Source organism: Aegilops tauschii, chromosome 1, assembly GCF_002575655.3.
Source record: "Aegilops tauschii subsp. strangulata cultivar AL8/78 chromosome 1, Aet v6.0, whole genome shotgun sequence".
NCBI classification, from domain to species: domain Eukaryota; kingdom Viridiplantae; phylum Streptophyta; class Magnoliopsida; order Poales; family Poaceae; genus Aegilops; species Aegilops tauschii.
Window position 1 is genome coordinate 84,199,060 of NC_053035.3, and position 13,586 is coordinate 84,212,645.

Sequence of the window (13,586 nt, forward strand, 5' to 3'; positions counted from 1 at the left end):
TACAAAATACTATCAGGTACTAAGTTCATGATAAATTAAAGTTCAATTAATCATATTACTTAAGAACTCCCACTTAGATAGACATCCCTCTAATCATCTAAGTGATCACGTGATCCATATCAACTAAACCATGTCCGATCATCACGTGAGATGGAGTAGTTTTCAATGGTGAACATCATTATGTTGATCATATCTACTATATGATTTACACTCGACCTTTCGGTCTTAGTGTTCCGAGGCCATATCCGCATATGCTAGGCTCGTCAAGTTTAACCTGAGTATTCTGTGTGTGCAAAACTGGCTTGCACCCGTTGTATGTGAACGTAGAGCTTATCACACCCGATCATCATGTGGTGTCTCGGCACGACGAACTATCGCAACGGTGCATACTCAGGGAAAACACTTATACCTTGAAATTCAGTTAGAGATCATCTTATAATGCTACCGCCGAACTAAGCAAAATAAGATGCATAAAGGATAAACATCACATGCAATCAATATAAGTGATATGATATGGCCATCATCATCTTGTGCCTTTGATCTCCATCTCCAAAGCACCGTCATGATCACCATCATCACCGGCTTGACACCTTGATCTCCATCGTAGCATCGTTGTCGTCTCGCCAACTATTGCTTCTAAGACTATCGCTACCGCTTAGTGATAAAGTAAAGCAATTACATGGCGATTGCATTTCATACAATAAAGCGACAACCATATGGCTCCTGCCAGTTGCCGATAACCATTACAAAACATGATCATCTCATACAACAATTTATATATAATCACGTCTTGACCATATCACATCACATCATGCCCTGCAAAAACAAGTTAGACGTCCTCTACTTTGTTGTTGCAAATTTTACGTGGCTGCTACGGGCTTAGCAAGAACCGTTCTTACCTACGCATCAAAAACCACAACGATTTTTTGTCAAGTGTGCTGTTTTAACCTTCAACAAGGACCGGGCGTAGTCACACTCGATTCAACTAAAGTTGGAGAAATAGACACCCACTAGCCACCTGTGTGCGAAGCACCACTACTGCAGGATGCTGCTAACGCGACACTATGATCAGAGACCCTTCGAGAAACTGTGTGCGATGTAATAATCGCAAACGGTGGTGTATGAAAACCGTCAAAAAAGGTGAAAACGTTTGCAATGGAGGATGCATCAAACACGGTTCAGATTTTAGTTGTGTGTGCGATGAAGGGCATACAGTTTAGTTTAATTAACTGTTTGCGGTGAGGAGGAACAAAAGAAACGGGCAGCCAGATGAAGGCGTGTGCGATACACAACATACGGTTCACTCGGATGAACTATTTGTGATTAGGCAACACAAAAGAAACGGGCAACCAGATGAAGGTGTGTGCGATATACAACATACGGTTCACTCAGATGAACTGTTTGTGATTAGGCAACACAAAAGAAATGGTCAGCCAGATCAAGGTGTGTGCGATATATGGCATGCGGTTCATTCGGATGAACTGTTTGCGTTGACACAAGAGAACATAAACGGTTTAACTTAACAAGACGTGTGTGTTGTGCGATGGGATTGCATGCGGTTCACTCGGCCCTTGTCATCAGTGTGTGACCTCTGTGGTAACCGTTCGCTCCCAGGCGCCTCTTCGTGTACCGTGGCAACCGTCCATCGACTCTTCGCCTTTCCCTCTCGATTTGGAACTGCTGTCGCACGCTAGCTCTTCCTCCCTCCTCCATTTGCCTTCACCCTTCCTTCTGCCATTGTTTGATCGTCTTCTCCATGTAGGGAACAAGCCGGAAACGACCCCGTTATTCTTGCCCCGATCTGAATGATGACGCGGTGGAGGAACTCATTTATTGGTGCGACGTCATCACCTCGGCTAGCATGGCAGGTTCGTTCAAGACCATTCTCGACTCAACTAATAACATCATTACAAGGAACCCACGGGTCCAGGAGCGGTTTGATCTCCCCTATCTTCTTCGCCGTGACCCTGCTGACTGGCGCGGGGACGAGGGAAGCCTCGCCTTGTGTAAGTTGATGCCGCTTGATAATGATACGTATGATGTTAAGATGCCATCGCTTGAGGGCAAGGCTTGGGCAGGCGCTAATGGAGATTGGGTTGTTTATATTGGGTACAACTGCGAGTGGGAACTTGTGAATGTGTACACTCGTCACCGGGTTCCACTTCGATAAATCTCAGACGACTGCCCAGAGGTTGAGTACACCGGTATTCCACGTGAGTTCAAATACGATCATGCTGACTGTCCTCTACGGAACATAGCAATTTGTCGAGTTCCCAACCGCTCTTGGGGTTACAAGAATGCTTATGTTGTCGCTATCTTCGACAAGCTTGTTGCCGTCCTTCATGGTTCGACTCGATGGATATTGCTCAAAAATCAGTTTCTATACACGGATGAGTACTGTGATGCAATTCAATACGAGGGTCTTGTGTTTGCTGTCACCACTCGTGGCACTGTTTTTGCATGGAATCCTTATGATTTCGGTACGTTTGTCTTCCACCGTAATTATAATTGTTTCATCCACATGCATGCGGGTTAGCTAGTTTCCCTTTACTAATTAACCTTCTTGTGTTTCCAAGGTCCTGTGAACATTCCACCACCTATACTTGAAACTTTTATTCACGAGCATGAGGACGAGCAGGACCCATATACTCAGTGGCGCCTGGCAACTTATTCCGATGGATCACCTCTTCTTGTCTGTATACGGGGCACTGCTGATGTTACTAAGGAAGTCTTGATAACCCACATGTATAGGGGATCAATTGTAGCCTCTTTCGATAAGTAAGAGTGTCGAACCCAACGAGGAGCTAAAGGTAGAACAAATATTCCCTCAAGTTCTATCGACCACCGATACAACTCTACGCACGCTTAACGTTCGCTTTACCTAGAACAAGTATGAAACTAGAAGTACTTTGTAGGTGTTTTTGGATAGGTTTGCAAGATAATAAAGAGCACGTAAATAAAAAGTACGGGCTGTTTAGATAAAGACACAATAAAGTAAATATAGCGAGTGTGGAAAAGTGGTGATAGGAGTTGCGAAATTGTCCCTAAGCAATTGACTACATTACTAGACCGATAGCAAGTTTTATGTGGGAGAGGCCACTGCTAGCATGTCATCCCTTACTTGGAATTCTATGCACTTATGATTGAACTATTAGCAAGCGTCTGCAACTACTAACATTCATTAAGGTAAAACCTAACCATAGCATTAAGATATATTGGTCCCCCTTCAATCCCGTATGCATCAATTTCTATGCTAGGTAGAAGCTTCTGTCACTCTTGCCCTCCAATACATAGTCCTATCAACATACAACTAACCCTATGGTGTGGTCCACGCGCACGCTCATATGATGGGCACCAAAGGACAGCAACATAACCACAAGCAAATTAAATCAATCATAGCAATTCATCAACCACCGATAGGACAACGAAAATCTACTCAGACATCATAGGATGGCAACACATCGGATAATAATATGAAGCATAAAGCACCATGTTCAAGTAGAGGGTACAGCGGGTTGCGGGAGAGTGGACCGCTGTAGATAGAGGGGGGAAGGTGATGGAGATGTTGGTGAAGATGGTGGAGGTGTTGGTGAAGATCGCGGCGATGATGATGGTGGCCACGACAGCGTTCCGGTGCCACCGGAAGAGAGGGGGAGAGGGGCCCCCTTCTTATTCTTCTTCCTTGACCTCCTCCATAGATGGGAGAAGGGTTTCTCCTCTGGTCCTTGGCCTCCATGGCATGGGAGGGGCGAGAGCCCCTCCGAGATTGGATCTGTCTCTCTGCCTCTCTCTGTTTCTGCGCTCTCGTCTTCTGCCCTTTCACCGTTTCGTATAGATATGAAGATCCGTAACTCCGATTGGATTGAAACCTACGCCCAGATTTTTCTCCTAAAATTAGCTTTCTTGCGGCCAAAGAAGAGCAGCAACCGCCTTACAGGTGGCCCACGAGGGGGCAGGCGCGCCCCCTGCCTCGTGGCCACCTCGGGCACCGTCTCACGTTGATTCTTCTTCCCATATTCTCCAAATATTCTAACAATATTCTCCGTCCGTTTTTATCCCGTTTGGATTCCGTTTGATATGGGGTTTCTGCGAAACATAAAACATGCAACAAACATGAACTGGCACTGGGCACTGGATCAATATGTTAGTCCCAAAAATAGTATAAAAAGTTGCCAAAAAGTGTATGAAAGTTGTATAATATTGGCATGGAACAATCAAAAATTATAGATACGACGGAGACGTATCAGCATCCCCAAGCTTAATTCCTGCTCTTCCTTGAGTAGGTAAATGATAAAAAAGATAATTTTTGATGTGGAATGCTACCTAGCATAATCTTGATCATGTATCTAATCATGGCATGAATATTAAGACACGAGTGATTCAAAGAAATAGTCTATCATTTGACATAAAAACAATAATACTTCAAGCCTACTAATAAAGCAATCACGTCTTTTCAAAATAACAAGGCCAAAGAAAGTTATCCCTACAAAATTGTATGGTCTGGCTATGCTCCATCTTCACCACACAAAATATTCAAATCATGCACAACCCCGATGACAAGCCAAGCAATCATTTCATACTTTTGATGTTCTCAAACTTTTTCAACTTTCACGCAATACATGAGCATGAGCCATGGACATAGCACTATAGGTGGAATAGAATATGATGGTGGAGGTTGTGTGGTGAAGACAAAAAGGAGAAAGTCTCACATCTTCGCGGCTAATCAACGGGCTATGGAGATGCTCATTAATTGATGTCAATGTGAGGAGTAGGGATTTCTATGCAACGGATGCACTAGAGCTATAAGTATATGAAAGCTCAAACTGAAACTAAGTGGGTGTGCATCCAACTTGCTTGCTCATGAAGACCCAGGGCATTTGAGGAAGCCCATCATCGGAATATACAAGCCAAGTTCTATAATGAAAATTCCCACTAGTATATGAAAGTGATATCTCAAGAGACTCTCTATATGAAGAACATGGTGCTACTTTGAAGCACAAGTGTGGTAAAAGGATAGTAACATTGCCCCTTCTCTCTTTTTCTCTCATTTTTTTCCTCTTCTTTTGGTAGGCTTCTTTGGCCTTTTTTTTATTTGGGATTCTTTGGCCTCTTTTATTTTGATAACCTCACATGGGACAATGTTCTAATAATGATGATCATCACACTTTTATTTACTTACAACTCAATATTACAAAGATATGACTATATGAATGCCTCCGCCGGTGTACCGGGATGTACAATGATCTAGCGTAGCAATGACATCAAAAAACGGACAAGCCATGAAAACATCATGCTAGCTATCTTACGATCATGCAAAGCAATATGACAATAAATGCTCAAGTCATGTATATGATGATGATGGAAGTTGCATGGCAATATATCTCAGAATGGCTATGGAAATGCCATGATAGGTAGGTATGGTGGCTGTTTTGAGGAAGATATAATGAGGCTTATGTGTGATAGAGCGTATCGTATCACGGGGTTTGGATGCAATGACGAAGTTTGCACCAACTCTCGAGGTGAGAAAGGGCAATGCACGGTACCGAAGAGGCTAGCAATGATGGAAGGGTGAGAGTGCGTATAATCCATGGACTCAACATTAATCATAAAGAACTCACATACTTATTGCAAAAGTCTATTAGCTATCGAAACAAAGTACTACGCGCATGCTCCTAGGGGGATAGATTGGTAGGAAAAGACAATCGCTCGTCCCCGACCGCCACTCATAAGGAAGACAATCAATAAATACCTCATGCTCCGACTTCGTCACATAACGGTTCACCATACGTGCATGCTACGGGAATCACAAACCTCAACACAAGTATTTCTACTAATCCACAACTACCCACTAGCATGACTCTAATATTACCATCTTTATATCGCAAAACTATTGCAAGGAATCAAACGTATCATATTCAATGATCTACAAGTTTTATGTAGGATTTTATGACTAACCATGTGAATGACCAATTCTTGTCATCTCTCTAAATAGATATAAGTGAAGCAAGAGAGTTCAATTCTTTCTACAAAAGATATGCCCATGCTTTAACAAATATAAGTGAAGCAAAAGAGCATTTTACAAATGGCGGTTTTCTATGTTAAGAGAAACAGGCAATCCAAACTTCAAATAATATAAGCGAAGCACATGAAGCATTCTATAAAGACATACTCAAAAGATATAAGTGAAGTGCAATGAGAATTCTATAAATCAACCAAGGACTATCTCATACCAGCATGGTGCAAAAATGAAAACAAAATGCAAAAGACGCTCCAAAATTTGCACATATCGCATGAACGAAACGAATCCGAAAACATACCGATACTTGTTGAAGAAAGATGGGATGCCTTCCGGGGCATCCCCAAGCTTAGACGCTTGAGTCTCCTTGAATGTTTACTTGGGGTGCCTTGGGAATCCCCAAGCTTGAGCTCTTGCCTCTCCTCCTTATCCTCACATCGAGACCTCCTCGATCTTCGAACACTTCATCCACACAAAACTCAACAAAAAACTCGGTAAGATCCGTTAGTATAATAAAACAAATCACTACTCTAAGTACTGTTGCAAACCAATTCATATTTTGTTTTTGCATTGTAGCTACTGTAATATAACTTTTCCATGGCTTAATCCACTGATATAAATCGATAGTTTCATCAAAACAAGCAAACTATGCATCAAAAACAGAATCTGTCTTAAACAGGACAGTCTGTAATAATGTGAACATTCACCATACCTCTGGTACTCCAAAAATTCTGCCAAAATTAGGAAAAATAAATAATTTGTAAAGAAAGACAGTGCAAAAAGTTTCAGACCCATTTGACCTAGGACACGACTAGCCAGCAACCGTTGGCTGGCTAGTCCCCTGGAGCACACACCCCAAAAAAGTAAATTCATGTCCACACATTGTCCTAAAAAGGAAAGGTTGCTCCTACACACTGTCGCCCTCAACAGAAAAAAATTCTACCACCCACCAGTGGTTCCATCTCCTACAACTCCTTCCTGCAATAGCACGCGGCAAACAAGTTAGAAAATGCATCACGTGCATTTAATTTCATTCCAAGCAAATTCAAAGAGCTGCAACTTTTAAACCGAGCGTCAAAACTAATTTTTGTTTTCACCATTAGGTTTCTCGCAGCAAGATCTTCAAAACAAGATCTCATATGGGTATGTTTCGATGAACTTTTTTTTTTCAAGCAACTTTGCTGCCATCTGGGGCAACTTTGGTGCTACAGAAAGCAACTTTGCAGTAGATTGTTTATCGCGATTACATATTTATCCCATGCCTTCTAAGTTGGCTACCAGTTGTATAGGAAGCAATTCAGGTGGTATATGGGGCAACTTTTAATGGTGATTTAGGCAAGTAATGTTTATATGCAGACAACATATCCTATTGTAAATAGAAACTTTGGTTCCAATTATAAATGAATTTGTTTCTAAAATGTATCTTTGGGCCACTCATGCCAGCCTCTTTAGCATAGCATGGCTTGGGCGAAATAAACCCAGTACTCTTGGGAGAGGATCTTTGGGCAACCCGTGCCGGTATCTCTAGCAACTAACCATCATGCGTTGGGCAAGTTTTGGACACTTTCTTCTCAAATTGTCGACGCTTCTAGCCTCCGCATCCCCATGCCACAAACCACCCACGCATTCAAAAATCATCGATTCTCCCTAGAAACCTAAGACCCCACACACCCCTCTCAACCTCTCTATCCCGCCTCTATCGCATATAGCGGGTTTAGTGAGCAACTATAGCGGGTTTTTAAGCAAATCAAGTATTCACAAAAAGCTAGTCCTGATAGTACATGAAAATTGTTTCCTTTTCCTTTCTCCAACTACTGGTTGTTGTACATCCGGAGAAACCCCCTGATACTTTTCTTAGGTTACTTTTTGACTAGGAGTGTGTTGAGAAAACAAACAAGAGGAGACAAGTTCTAGGGTGTTTTTAAGCAAAATCAATGTTTGCAGTAAGCAACTCTTGTGTGTTCGTGCGTGCTAGAACTTGATGTGTAGGAGAAACAAGTGTGAATAACTGTAGTAGTTTTTTAAGCAAATCAAAATTGACAATAGGCAAGTCATGTCAGTACATGAAAACTGTTTCAGTTTTCTTTGTCCAACTACTGGCTGTTGTACATCCAGAGAAACCCCTTGATGTTTTTCTTAGGTTGCTTTTTGTACTACAAGTGTGTTGAAAAACAAAAAAGAGCAACAATTTTCAAAGTTTGTTTAAGCAAAATCAGTGTTTGCTAGTAAGAAATTCCTGTGTGCTCGTGTGTGCTAGAACTTGATGTGTATCGTCTTCGACCAGTTTTTTTTTATTAACTAGTCAATTTTCTTCTTAATGAAAAGGCAGAGCTCCTAAAAAAAGAGACTTAATGTGCGAAAACAAAAGGATGTGAGCAACTTGTAGCAACATGTAGGCTTTGTTTAAGAAAAAACAGTGTTACCAGTGAGCAACTCCTATGTTCTCCAGGGTTCTCGAGACTTAATGCGCAAAAAAAAGGTGTAAACAACTACTTGAGCACTTCTAAGAAAAAAAAAGCGAGTTGAATTGAGCAAATCATGTATCCCCTGAAAAACTGTAGGAAGGTCATGAGGTTAATTGTTTAGGCAACTTACTGCCATTGTATAAGCAAGTTGTGTCCTTTTTGTGATGTGGGAGAAATAAAAACTAAGGAACCTTGCATATGGATCTAAAACAACTTGTTTGTAATCTTTTAGGCAAGTTACTGCCACTATGTAAGCAAGTCATGTCATTTTGTGACATGGGGAAAAATTAAACTAAGGAACCTTGTATATGGATCTGAAACAATGTGATGGGTATCTTTTAGGCAACTTACTGCCACTGTGTAAGAAAGTTGTGTCCTTTTTGTGATGTGAGAGAAATAAAAACTAAGGAACCTTCCATATGGATCTAAAAAGAACTTGTTTGAATCTTTTAGGCAAGTTATTACCACCGTGTAAGCAAGTTGTGTCATTTTGTGATGTGGGAAAAAACTAAACTAAGGAGCATTGTATATGGATGTAAAACAACTTGATGCTTCTTTTAGGCAACTTACTGCCACTGTGTAAGCAAGTTGTGCCCTTTTTACGACGTGGAAGAAATAAAAACTAACCAATATTGAATATGGATCTAAAACAACTTGTTGGGTATCTTTTAGGCAACTTACTGCCACTGTATAAGCAAGTGAGACCCTAGCAATAAATTCCCAAATTAACTGCTCTCCTTGTAACTGAAATCCATTTCTACTAGAGCTAGATTGTGTTGAACTGAGAACCTTACACCACTTTACCGAGAATCTAAAGAAGCATCACCTTCTTTGAGTCTAGTGGCAATTTTTGCATTATATACTCAATGCCAACTTCGAAAACAGGGGATAGGAGAAAACATTTCTCTTCACTGAGTTTACGAGCTCCCTTGTAGTAACATAGTAGCCACAATAGTCAATTACATGACAAAAAAAATCAAAAGAATGGCTGACCTTTTTGTCATATGAGTCTGGGAGTCTTGCCGTCACCAATTTCATGGCATGGTCCATGCTGCTGAACAAACTATCACCCGCACACCTGGAAAACTCCTTGAGCTGTTATTTGTTGGACAACAACGAAAAAACCATTTATTACTAGGAAAATGAATACAAATGAAAAGGTAGTTTCGGTTTGATTCCGCTCTGAGTACCAAAGATCGGGGTTTACTTGACACCCTGTATGGGACTTGCTTCAGTTTTATGTGTGAGTTGCCTATTATTTTGTGGACAACAAAGTTTTGAAAATATACTGTTTCCACATTCTGAACATCCCAAAAACCTTTTGTACCACCTTAAAAAAGGTGTGCATAAGAGAAAAGTAGGACTTGCTTGACAACTATATCGGCCTTGCAAAGTATTTTACGTGTGACTTGCGACAAATCCAAAAATCAGGATTTGCCTGACAACTGCAAGGGACTTGCTATAGTTTAATGTGTGACTTGCCTATTATTGTGGACAAACAGATGTTTGGAAAGTCTATTTCCATAATCTTGATCATCCTAAAATACTCACTACCACCTACTAATGTGTGCCTAAGATGTCATTTGCCTGACTTTTACTTCTCTAAAAATGGTAGATATTCGACACAACCGAAAAAAATAGCAGGACTTGCTTGAAAACTATATTATTTTCGGTTGATCTGCAGGACTTGCTTGAAAACTATATTCGACACAACCGAAAAATAGCCGAATAGAATGTCAATGTGGTAGGTACATGAAAAATTACATCGAGAAGTATTCTTTCGCAGAGAGTCCCATCAGTTGGCAATCACAAAAAATACACCTATTAGTATTTACTTCTTCCTCGACAGAATAATAGATGCTCTAGTGGGAACTAATAAACTAGAAAAAATTCACGTGTTATCCCTTGCTTGTTGGTAGAAAATATGTAAACTATTTTTCTCTCGCCTAAACGCCCCCCCCCCCAAACACTTGTGCTCAGGTTGATCAAAAGTGAATCCCGGTTCTGAAACTCTGAAAGTGCCTCTAAGCTCGGTAAAAAGATACAACATGTCCTCTTCTTGCAAAACAGATATGCTTAACTATCTCTCCACAACTTACAATTAGCTAGTAGCATAGTCCAAACAATTCGCCAAATAGAGTAAGTTATAGGTTAGTTTGTTTGAAAAAACTTAGAAATAATTTGCCTAAACAAACATCATGTGTGGAGGGTGAGGGGGTTGTGTGTTAGGTAAACTACACGTTCATAAACATGCAAAGTCAGAGAGTTTGCCTAAAAAATAACAAGCAAATCACATACTTAACAGTTTTTGACCGCTCCATGCCACCGTCCGTGAAACAGCCGGCGGTGGCAGCAAACCGGTATGCGGCGTGCCACAAGAAGGTGGAGCTGTGGGGGTTCCGCCGCCGTTGCGAGGGCAATGACAAAAGAAAACGTACACTATGTCTATGGTTTAATATTGTATCACCTAAAAAAACCATGGATCCGTTTTGCACGAAAATGAGAAGAGTTGTCTCCCTATTGATATGTGCTTGTCTAAGTGCTGCTTGCAAATTGCCCCGCTTGCACTAAAAAGTGCAGATTCCTTCTCCCCTCCCTCTCCCTATCAAAACAATAGTGGCAATTCGTTGTTACTCTTCTTGGGAAAGCAAAACATAGAAATTATTACGGTCGCTAGATCGTCGTTGCTTCTACACCTTTCAACGACCCATCCAACAAAAAGGATCACATTTTCTAGTACAACAAGATACAACAACGCATGATGCCTGCAATCCTTCGATTGACTGGCCAACTATGAACCGGAGATGACAAAAATATTCTCGCTGAACCACGATGACCAATCAGAGCACCCATGCCCGGCTGGCGACAAACACTCACCGAGCAAAAATCACACCAACAGATGGATCTGCATCTACTACCTCGAGAAACAATGGAGAGGGTGGGGGATTCACATTGCGTGAGGGGCAGGCTCGATCCTTTAGATCCTCTGCCTCCTTCTCTGGATGGCGTCACCCTTCCCCTTCCACTTTCTGCCCCACCACACGCACGGCGCCGAGGCCCTTGACTGCTCCGCCTCCGCCACCCTCTACCACCTCCACCATGCCATCCAGCGAGCGCCGCCGTCACAACCATTAGGGAAGTGGCGAGGTGGTGATGGCGAATCACACGGAGACGAGGAGAGGCAAAGCAGTAGAGGCGAAGCGGATCTGATGAGAAAAGGACCAGAAAAGGGGATCGAGGTGAGAGAACGGCAGACGGGATAAGGAAATTTGTCGGTAGCGTGTTATCCCCATCCGACCGTGGGACACCTGGGCGATCGCGATCCGATCTGATGGCGAGCAGTCCTGTGCGCTCGGGAAAGCAATCGGGCATAGCTGTACTTCTTAGAATTTAGGTTTGACATTTCAGTAAAAAAATGTAAATTCACGCACTACAGCCAAAGTTTCTGTCATGCACCGCACAAACCAACAAGTAGTCTAAAACATCCTAAAGGCAAACCTCGGCACATTATTTTTATTTTTAAACTTTATAAAAGCACACAATAGAAATAAATGACTCTCTAAAACTTCCGGATTGTCTCGCTGGCAGCGCTTTCTTTAAAGCCATTAATGTAGGCATATAGTGCTCAAGTAATGGATCCACCCGGATCCCAAGGTATATCAAAGCCAATTTTAATTAACAATGATTTGTAGTTTAGTAGTGAGCACAAAGTAACATATATAATGCAACAACGAAGTCTAACTCTCTTCCTATGCATCGGCATGTCATAAAAGAACAATTCATGCACATATAGTAAGGGCCAATACATAGCATAAGCAGTTTCTTGCAATTTTATCTTATTGGAAACATGGAGAGGCGGAGATGTAGTTCCTCTCTCATAATAATTGCAAGTAGGAGCAGCAAGCACATGCATATTATATTGATGAAAATCATCATGTGTGGTAGTAAAACGCAACCCATCAATATAATCCTTAATAAGGGCAAACTTCTCCGATATAGTGTAGTCGGGAGAATTCAAAAAGATAATAGGACTATCATGCGTGGGTGCAACAGCAACAATTTCATGTTTAACATAAGGAACTATAGCAAGTTCATCTCCATAAGCATAATTCATATTGGCATCTTGGCCACAAGCATAGCAAGCATCATCAAAAAGGGATATTTCAAAAGAATCAACGGGATCATAACAATCATCATAGCATTCATCCTTTGGTAAATTCGAAGGGAAATTAAACAATGTATGGGATAAAGAGTTACTCTCATTAGAAGGTGGGCACGGGTGATCAATCCACTCTTCCTCCTTTTGTTCTTCGCTCTCCTCCTCATCTTTTTCATCCAATGAGCTCACAATGTCATCAATTTCTTCTTCCATAGGATCCTGCAAAATATTAGTCTCTTCTTGGACAGCGGAGACTTTCTCAATAAAATCATCAATATCGGAATTGAATTCATAATTCTCATAGCAATATTTAAGTATAGCAAAATTTTCAGGTCTGTAAACAGCATCATCAAGATTTTCACTCTTTAAACAAAGATTCAATTTCATAAGCACCCATAAATGCAACGAATTCTTCTATTTGTTCCACATCAAAGTAATCATATATACCATTAGCGTAAGAAGCCAAGGTTTTATCATCATTAAATTTGCATGAAAAGGGAAGGTGTGGAGCCTTCATCCTAGAGCAACAAGTATAATCATATCTCAAGCATAGTTCCCGAGCATACCAATGCAACATATGAATTTGATCCCATAATAGTTTCCCTTTTTGAGTCAAGCGATAATCCCTAAAGTATTCATGTTGATCCAACGTGTCTCCCATTACATAATTGAATGGGGTTTTCTCAGGATTATCAAAGTAGTACATAATATTTTTCACATAACTAGCATCGAGGGTTTTAGGAGGTTCCCCATCTCCATGAGTAGCAAGTACACCTATTTTTTTTGGTATTTCGTGTTCCATATCCATAACTAAAGATAAAGAACAACTTAGAACAGCAAACAAAAATTACTAGTGATAAAGCAAATAAGCACACACGAGAATATTCACCCCATGCTATAACTCCCCGGCAACGGCGCCAGAAAAAAGGTCTTGATAACCCACAAG

At 41.2% G+C, this 13,586-nt stretch overlaps 1 long non-coding RNA gene across 2 annotated transcripts; it reads right to left on the minus strand.

Moving 5' to 3' along the window:
• Positions 1 to 3,446: 3,446 nt before the first annotated feature.
• Positions 3,447 to 11,835, minus strand: LOC109754003 (uncharacterized). Of its 2 annotated transcripts, none has more exons than XR_002230619.4 (3): positions 11,433 to 11,835; positions 9,475 to 9,559; positions 3,447 to 6,994 (listed from the first exon to the last, which is right to left on the minus strand). It is a non-coding gene; the product is annotated as an uncharacterized lncRNA (long non-coding RNA). The 2 variants fall into 2 exon arrangements; XR_012203055.1 differs by having other exon boundaries at positions 9,475 to 9,576; positions 11,433 to 11,722.
• Between the last annotated feature and the right edge of the window lie 1,751 nt (positions 11,836 to 13,586).